The following is a 9,694-nucleotide window of genomic DNA, read 5'->3' on the forward strand; positions in this document are numbered from 1 at the left end:
GGACGATAGCCAATTCTCCACTGGGAGTAAAAGGCGTAAGTAAGTAAGTATTTCTCTAATATCTTTCTTCGCGACCACCGAGTACCTAATTTCCAACCTATCGGTTATGGTGCCGAACAACAAAGATACTATACATGAAACCTATGGCGAGTCTAGGCTTCAAAGATTCTGAAATCTTAGACTCATCCAAGACTAGTCGTAATGCGAGATCCACGTATTTATCAGGACTCGTTTGGGTTTTTTACTGAATCAACCGAGTGGCAAGGTTTACAGTGTCACGTAAATCCAAAAATTAATTAGAACGCTTTGTATTTCATCCACTATTTTGGATTTGTACTTGTTTTGACTTTAAGCCCAGTTAATTATCACGTGATTTATTTGCGAATCGAGATGCGACTTACACGATATTAGTACTTTGCCAAATCAATAACGTTCAACTTGTGTGAGAGGCCCAGGATCCTTATTCATCCTTTGTCCTCCCTGCCCTTCAAGTCGAGTCCAGAACGCCGATACCAGCTTCAACTATGCGAACCATTTAGTTCAAACATACTTGGTTTGTAAACCAGCCAAATAGACCGCAACACACCATAAAATAAGAAATAACATTTATACAAGATCAATCCCCAAAGTGACCGTGAACGTAGGCGACTGTAATCAACAAACTGAGCATGATTTGAGAACAGTAAATCGTATCATAATAGTCTATAAATCAAAATGAAGCTTATGATAAGCGAAGTATAAATATGCACAATCTAGTTATTGAATAGTTGTGCAATAAGAATATATGTACGGTATTAGTCTATTAATAGTTCTCAGAAGTTACCCATAATTTAGTATTCACTAGGATATAACAATGCTAGTTCTCATAATTGATTTTTTATACGCCAAATATACTGAACAATCTGAATTCTGAAAATAACTCGGGCTATTTTCACTATTTTACTAGATGATCTACTGTTCATGATACTTCGTATCATGCATTCACCTTTACTTAAACTTGCTACGTATATTATTTTACATAAGCATCACCTTCATACCCGTTTTTAAGCCATACTCACTAGATTCAACATTTCATTGGTCTTAGACTTTAGAGAAACGTTTGCAATTAGGATGCTAAGCTAATACTTTAGGAGGATCAGAATTGACCTCAAAGTTGGGCGGATAATAGGGGAACTACTTTCAACACTTCAGTGAGTAGAGTGGTTCATCTGAAACATGTTTCAAACTACACGTACAACCGCACTGATTCTTCTCTAGAAGTGTCCTGGGTTGAAAAAAATCTAGGGGACCCTGGTGTTTTATGACGTGAAGTCTTGCGCTATGACGAAAATGCCTTTCAAGCAAACTTGACAGTAATAAGTTTGAAGAGCACTTACGGGCATGTCCTACAAAAAATGTTATACTTAAAATTTAACGGTTTTGTTCGGCCCCACTAAGGCGCCTGAATATACGATTTCTTTTCTCACATCAAAAGAGAGAGAATACACTGGAACTCATCTAAAGATGAGTCACAAAATCAGTTCGAGCACTCTAATTCGAACCTAATCAACAGCACTTCGAATGACTTCAGTTTTACCCATTGGGGTACAGGTGTCTCACCGCTGATCTTTTAGTGATTTTTATCATCTTAAGCACATCTGTGCATCACTCAGATTATTTAGCTTATCCGAGGTTCAACACAAATCCTAGGGGTAACACCCAGAACTTAGAGCTGCAACACAAAGAAAACGAACTGTAGGCACACTTCTAACTCTTTACGAGTTGTCAAATTGTGAGATTCGCTGTTGACTGAGCTAGTTTAAGCGACTTTTTAGGAAAACTGACATATTCTTAAGGACGTAGAAAAGTAATTCACTATGATTTGCCATTAAGTTTTGTTTTTTCGTTAAATATACCTAGAGGACATCGGCTGTCTATTGACGCTAAATATGGAATCCGGTTAAGTGAACACTTTTTCCGTACCACCCGAAATCACTTAAACCATTTAAACTAAATGCAGAATGTTCACTATGAACCAAGCCACTCAGTGTCTCTGAAAGAAGCGGAAATTTTGGAAGTGCTTAGTTCGGCGAAGCTATCTTCTTGTTTTGTGACTTTTTACATACGCGTTTTGTGTTAAACTTTTGTATCTGTAAATAAATCCACGAAATAAATAGCTCCATAAGTCTTCGAAATTGGATGCTGATCACATTAAATTTAATGCACTCACTTAGCTGAAGGAGCTCGGTCATGCATCTGAACCAGATCACGAGTGGGAACGCCGTGCTCAACATCCCCCGCAATCTCTAGCCAGTCTAGATCAGTCGATCCTCCATATGTTAGTAGCCTAAAATATATCCTCGAATCTCCTCACTTCTGACTTTTATTTCACTTGGTGGGTACAATTCATGTAAGGTGTTACTGGTTAAAGCGTTGTCAAACTTCAAATAGCTGTGGCATCTTCACTTTCATTTGAACTACTACATTAGTTGGTCATAGGAGTGGCTGCATTAAATGCTGACGGATATTTTACTTGTCTTAAGGTCGTAGTGGCATTGGACCATAACCACACAATCCTCAAAGCTGAATACGAGATTACTCGGAAAATAGGTATTCAATATTTAACGCGGAGAAATACCTAACGATGGAGAAGGCGCGAACAAGGAATTGAATGGACTGGGTTTGATCGGATGGCATGGCTCGGCCATGCAGGCGTGGTTCATCTGAACGTTAACTTATATCTTCTATTCATATTAAATATATTGTTCCTTCTCTAGTCTAACCTTGTTCTACATCATGTATTGGTAATTGATGCGATACAGTGAGTTGGCGTAGTCGATGGTGTGACTTCTACGTAAGATCTTATAGATTAGGCAGTTATATCATGACAAATCTAGAAATTTAGGATTAGGTCTATTATTAGAGCAGCACTAATATCATAGTAGACCATAGTTCTACAAGGTGAACCAAATATGTTATATCTGTGGATACTGTCGTATATGTGTACTGAAAGATATGACATATTTCCCAGGCAAGTGGAGATAAATCAGTGGTTGACTTATTCAGTAACTGACGGAACTGAATCATTTTTAACTACAGATGATACCCTCGTGTATCTTTTAATCGTTTCTTACTCTTTTATTTGGTTTCACTGATTTTTATTCACTCGTTTTAACCAGAACATTATGTCGAATATGTAACCACAGAAGTATATAAAGAGTTTGCCACGTGATCATGTCTAGTGCCTCACCAGAAGTAACTACATTACAGTTAGGCGAATTTATAATTCATGGACGAAAACATGGAATTTGAGAAGGTATCGAATTTTTAGTTCCAGTTTTGGTTTCTCTTTGCTCTTATCAATTCCGGCTGTGGTGATTTATCAGTTGATCCGACTTCCTTTCGAAACCATCGACAGATGGAGCTTCCAACACATAATGAGGTAACGAATTACATTCGTTGACGATTTGGTGGAAAGGTCAGTAATCAACTGACAAGTCATTTGCTCTGGGCTTAAAAACCATGACCGACTTGTCTCTGGTACTCTGATATATAGTAGATTTAGTCTAGCCAGTCGATCATTACTCAGGAGCATTGCGATTTACGGAATCAGCTCACTATCTCTTTCTAGGTAGGGGCTAACGTCTAATATGCAGTACTTGAGTTTAGGACGAATAAGTACTGTATAGAAAGTCAAAAAGGCTTTAGCATCGGGGTATGTGGAAGCATTCGTCAGCAACTGCCGAATTCTGTACCGTCCACATAATTTTTAAGGTTGTTTTGAAGTTCTAAACTGTCGCCTTTACCTTCCATCACTCTCCATATCTTGACATCATCAACATATAACAAAACCGATGATGATATGAGACTAAAAAGGTCATTTACTTATAGAAGGAACAACACAGTCCCAAAAATTTTACTCTGAGGCACTCCGCTAAGCACGGTTTCCCAGCTAGATAACTTTGTGTTTGTAGAATTATGACCTACTTCGTTACTAGTGCTGCTCTAATAATAGACGTTATCCTAAAATTGTGGATTTATCATGATGTAACTGCCCAATCTATAAGATCTTACGTTTAAGTCAAACGATTGTCTACATTGACTCATCGTATCGTGACAATCACCAACATATGATGAAGAACACATTTAGGCTCGAGATAGAACAATATATTTAATTTGAATAAAAGCGATAAGGCAATACACAAGAATGACCACGCCTGCGAGGCTGAGCCATTCCATCCGATCGAATTCAGTTAGTCCTTTCCGTCTTCTCCATCGTTGGGTTTTTCTCCACCTTGAACGTTAAATATCTATTTTCCCGTTTATTTCCTGTTCAACTTTGAGGATTGTGTGGTTGGAGGTCAGTGCCACTACAGGTTCTCCAAACTCTATGCACATCAATAAATTGCCTGCTATCACGTAGTTACTCATACAACTCATATAACAGCCGGATGTCAAAATCCTTACTGAAGTCAATGTAGTCTACATCTTTAGATGACCTTTGAACTTTAAAAGCCTACCAACTTTTACGGGCCACCAATAAGTTTGTGAGACATGAATAACTTGTTCTAGAGCCACTCTGCTTTTCAGAAAAAATCCGGTCTTCTTCGTGACTCCTGTTTAATGACTGGACAGTGCAAAAAAAGCACTTGCCAACGTCCGGGCTGTCGCGGTCCCGTTGAAAGCGGCATGCAGTGCGATGAGTGCAAAGGCTGGTACCACGAAGTTTGCACGAATTTAATGCTTGCGGCTTTTAAACAGTTCAGTTAAAGACGGTTGCGTATGTAATTGTCAGTAGTGCTGTTTGGATGCAAAAAGCTTGCTTAACGAAGCCATTGTTAGGTTTGAAGCTATCACGAGTTCACTTAATCTGTGAACTAGAACAAAGACTCAGTGACCAAAGACCAGTAAGCTAGCTATTTGATGCGTCCCAGCCCCGCTAACTAAAGAGAGAAGTCCAAGCCTGAATAGGAAAGTGTACTCTCCAAACAGCCAGAAACGAGCGATCACACAAACACAATTCAAAACGCATATATATAAATTATATGTATATAATCGATATTGCCATGGAAGCTTTTTTAAACATTGAATAGATAAGTTAGTCGATCGACGGCCATTGAAATATTTAAACATTTAATCGATACGAATAGTTTAGTCAATTAACAATTATACGGTAAAATATACGTATAGTATTGGTCCACAAATAAATCCTAAAAATTACCACTCATTGTTCTTATCGGGGCATGACATCCATCTCATTGGTAAATGCTGCAAAAACGTGTTTTGGCAAGAGTGGTCAGGACTCGCTCTGTAGACACGCAAATTGGTGTGAAGCAAACTCAGGTGAGTTTGAAAACGACTGACTCACACTGTTCAAAGGAGGAAAAACAGTCTTCAAAGAGTCCTGTCTTAACCGAAAACTCAAGGAAAGAAGTTTCTTCTGTCCCCCGTCTTCTAAATGGTATCCATCAGGAAACACCTAGAAGCCGCAGTCGCAAGGCTCGATCGGTTTCTGGCGGGAAACATAACCTGGCCTCCCAGATTGTCGACAACCCCCCGGAATCCCACGGTATGTTTGACGCAACTGCGGTTGCTTCTCCAAGCGACGTTGACGAATGGGTACATGTTGTAAGGAAGAAACAACATAACGATATAAAAGGGAATCCTGCCCCCATAAAAGTAGTCGAGTAATCGAAGACTGATCACAGTGACAGATCAGTTATGTTTCATAGAATCAAAGAGAGCGAAAGCTCTGAACCCAAAACTCTTTTTAAGCATGACATTGTGCTGATAAAACGGCTACTTAATCAACTCATGCCTCAAAATATCCCCGGAGTCACCTTGCTAAAGGTGTACAGACTAGGCAGTCTAGCGAACTTGAAGCCTAATCAATCCAGACTGCCTAAAGTAGTATTCAAATCTTCGGATGAACGCAACTTAATTTTACGGAATGGACATAAATTAAAGGGTTCAGGAGTTTCTGTCCGTAAAGACTTGCCGTTGGCAGACAGTGTAAAAAGACGGGAAGCCGAAAGAGAACTACAACTTAGGTTAGACGCTGGCGAAAAGGACATAAAAATTGTAGATTTTCGGATTGTAAGGCTTCGACAGAGAATGATACCGAAGCCACTTTGCGTGAAGCATGAAGCCACTTAAATAGGCTTCGGATCTGCTACACTAATGCCCGTAGCTTACTCAATAAGCGATCAGAACTAGGTGTAAAGATTGACTCTACGAAGCCAGACATAATCGCAGTTACAGAAACCAGGCTGATGCAGTCTATAGGTAGTATGGAACTTGATTTCGAGGGTTTTACGTCAGTAAGGGCTGACATAATACAAAAGCGTAAAGGAGGGGGAGTAGCTCTATTCATTAGGAATGCTATCCTATATGCCATTATCGACAGTGTATCCCATGAGAGTGGGACGTGTGAATTACTTAGTTGCCGCTTGAAATGCAAGGGACAAGAGCTGCTGATTGGTTTGGTCTATCGCAGTTCAAGCTGTGAGGTAAATGAGGTCCTGCCAAGCAGTCTCCATACTTCGTCACAAAGTGTTCTATGTCTAATCCTAGGGGACTTTAATGCACCTATGGTAGACTTGGAAAATCCGCGAACTGAATAGTCAGATAATTCCTCTACTAAATAAGCTCGACATAGGTAAATTCACAGGGCTCGATGAGTTGCATCCTAGGCTACTAAAGGAATTATTTCAGTTCGTTATGAACCCTTTAAGTATATGATTTAATCTATCCGTAACGCAGGGTCGTTTACCAAAAGACTGGAAGAACCCCATAGTAAGTCCTGTCTTCAAAACAGGTACGAGACATAAATCTGAGAATTACCGACTCATTAGCTCAACTAGTGTGGTTGTTAAAATCTTAGAAAAGATTATTCGGAAGGAGCCGTTTAAGTACCTCAATGAAAACCGTATCCTTTCGGAGAAGCAGCACGGTTTCAGAATAGGTTACTCCTGTCTCACTAACTTACTAGTGGCTCAGGAAAGCTGGTGCGCTCTTAAGGACCAAAAGTTACCTGTTGACGTAGCCTTCATTGATTTCAGCAAAGCTTTTGACAAGGATCCGCACAATCGGCTATTATATAAGTTAAGAAATGTCGGGATTGGAGGCAATCTATTTATGTGGATGAAAGACTTCTTAGTTTGGCGTCAACAAAGAGTACGAGTGAACTCAAAGTTACCTAGCTGGGGAACTGTGCTTAATGGAGTGCCCCAGGGCACAGTTTTGGGGCCAGTGCTATTCCTCTTGTATGTAAGTGACCTTCCTTGTCTCCTATCATCATCGGTCTTGCTATATACTGACGATGTAAAGATATGGAGAACGATACGATGTAAGAGTGATAGCTTAGAACTCCAAAATGACCTGAAGAAATTATCTGACTGGTCTCAAACCTGGCAGTTGCCGATTAATACTTCTAAGTGTGTTGTGATGCATATCGGTCATCAAGGTACACATACATACACGATGAATAACACTGAGCTACCTGTCGTCTAGACATATAATGACTTAGGAGTTATCGTTAGTCAAGACTTAAAGACTACTGCACACTGCCGTGCAATAGCCGCCAAAAGTTTTAGAACGTTATGGTCAATACGTAGGGCTTTTAGTCATGTCGACGCTAAGACGTTTTTGACCTTATATACAGTGTCCGTACGTCCTAAACTTGAGTACTGCATATGAGCGGCTAGCCCCTGCTTAAAAAAAGACAGTGAGCTTCTGGAAAAGGTTCAGAGAACGGCCACTGAGCTGGTTCCCGGAATAGCCAAGCTTCCGTATGAATCTCGACTGGCCAAGCTAAACCTGTTTCCTTGTCATATCGTGGAACTGGAGGCGACTTGATTACAGTTTTCAAATCTCTTAGTGATAAATTCGCACCTGATATGCCCTCATTTTTCTTGTCTTCCAAAACAGAAAATTTACGAGGACACTCCAAAAATTTCACAAGCCGAGAACAAATTACTTGTCAGCTGACTATCGACTTTCCCATCGAATCATCAACGAGTGGAACTCATTACCTCAGCACGTGGTTGAGGCTCCATCCGTCGATTCTTTTAAAAGAAAGTTGGATCAACTGAGAGACCAGCATTGTCAGGACTAACACAGGCCATCAAGCCTCCTGTCCTTTCCAAACTGAAACTGAGACTGAGATGCTTGAACAACTCCTTCCAAGTAATTTTCTCTTAAATTTTGGAAAACACATTGGTTAAGCTTATGGGTCGATATTTCTCATGCTTGCGTCTCGTACCTCTTTTGAAGGAGGGACTTAAACGTTCTTCCAACCCTTCGGTAATCTGCTCTGGGTTACAAGAAGTTTAAAACGCGTACTTAATGAATCTGCTACAGGATTTTCCAATTCATTTTTTAACCTAAGGTACATTTCATCTGGTTTCATGGATTTGCCTGTGTCCAGCTTCTTCGGCAGACCAATGACATCGGATTTTTTGATAGCCACAGTGTCTAGAGTGTGGGTGGGTGGGTTTGTATGAATTAAAATGGGGAGCATCTACATTGTATATATTTTGTTAGAGTAATCCGTGAATAATTAGGGTTCGCCAAAGTCGTCCTCCACTAACGATGCACTACTACCACCTTCTTATAATGCTGGGATATCGCCTATTTTTTAGTCCTCTGGTTTATGTACGAATATGCGCGTTTAGAGTATTCCACTTCCACCTTTCACTTTCATGGGATGCGTTATCGATAATGTTAAAGAGGATATTACTTCCAATGAATAAGGCTACTTCTCTTCGACCTTCACGCTTCTGTGTTCTGACGGCTTTTACTAATGTCAAACTTTCAAAATCCGGTTCATTACTGTCTATAGACTACTTCAGCGAAGTTCCTATGACAGCTTGGTAGGATCTACCTGTACACGTATCTCCATTCGCTTGTTGAGCAAGGTGCACCAGATGTGGTTTTGGCATCATCCTCCATCAAAGCCGGAAAATTTATAATTCTAAAGTCAGTCTCGCAAGCATTTTACCCCAGTTTGGGTTCTTTCCAGCTTTTTGTCTCTTCAGATGATTCGTGAGAGACATGTCTCTACATACAAAAACTCCTGACCCATTTAGCTTATGTACATTCTATAGTATTAGGTCCCTTTAATTAGGAGGACTAAATACCACATTTAGCGGCTTGGTTTGATTCTATTTTAAGTCAGTCTGGTTGTCTAGTATATATACTCTCAGCAAAGTGGCCTCAGAGATATCTTGAGGTATTAGCTGGTTATGTGGATCTTTCGTCAACTCAATATCATACTTAAAGCGAGTTTCGGGTTCTCAACCTTCACTTTCCTTGGTTCGATGAAATACAACTTAACTGTTACTTTAATCTGCCTTCGATTTTTCAACTACTTGGGAGGTTGATTTTTTTAAAGACATTAGGTAGTTTTACACCCCTGGTTTGTACCTAATAATCCGCTTTCATTGGAGTAACAATCACAGTCACGTTGCCCACACCGTGGTACCGTGGGTGATTTTAAACAGCTTTGGTGGTAAGCTTGTCGTTTTCCTGCGGGAGCCAGACCTAGCTTTGTGACTAGGTTTTCCAGACGTTTCTCACCTGTTGAGGTTTGGGGGCGGAAAATGGAGGAAACCTTCTTTCTTAAGTTTTAAAATACCTTTTTGAAATCGGTCCTTTGCAATTGGCCCATGTAAGTCAGTCGAGCCTGACATTGTATGAGATCGCTTCATAACGT

This window comes from Schistosoma haematobium, chromosome 1 (genome assembly GCF_000699445.3).
Source record: "Schistosoma haematobium chromosome 1, whole genome shotgun sequence".
NCBI classification, from domain to species: Eukaryota; Metazoa; Platyhelminthes; class Trematoda; order Strigeidida; family Schistosomatidae; genus Schistosoma; species Schistosoma haematobium.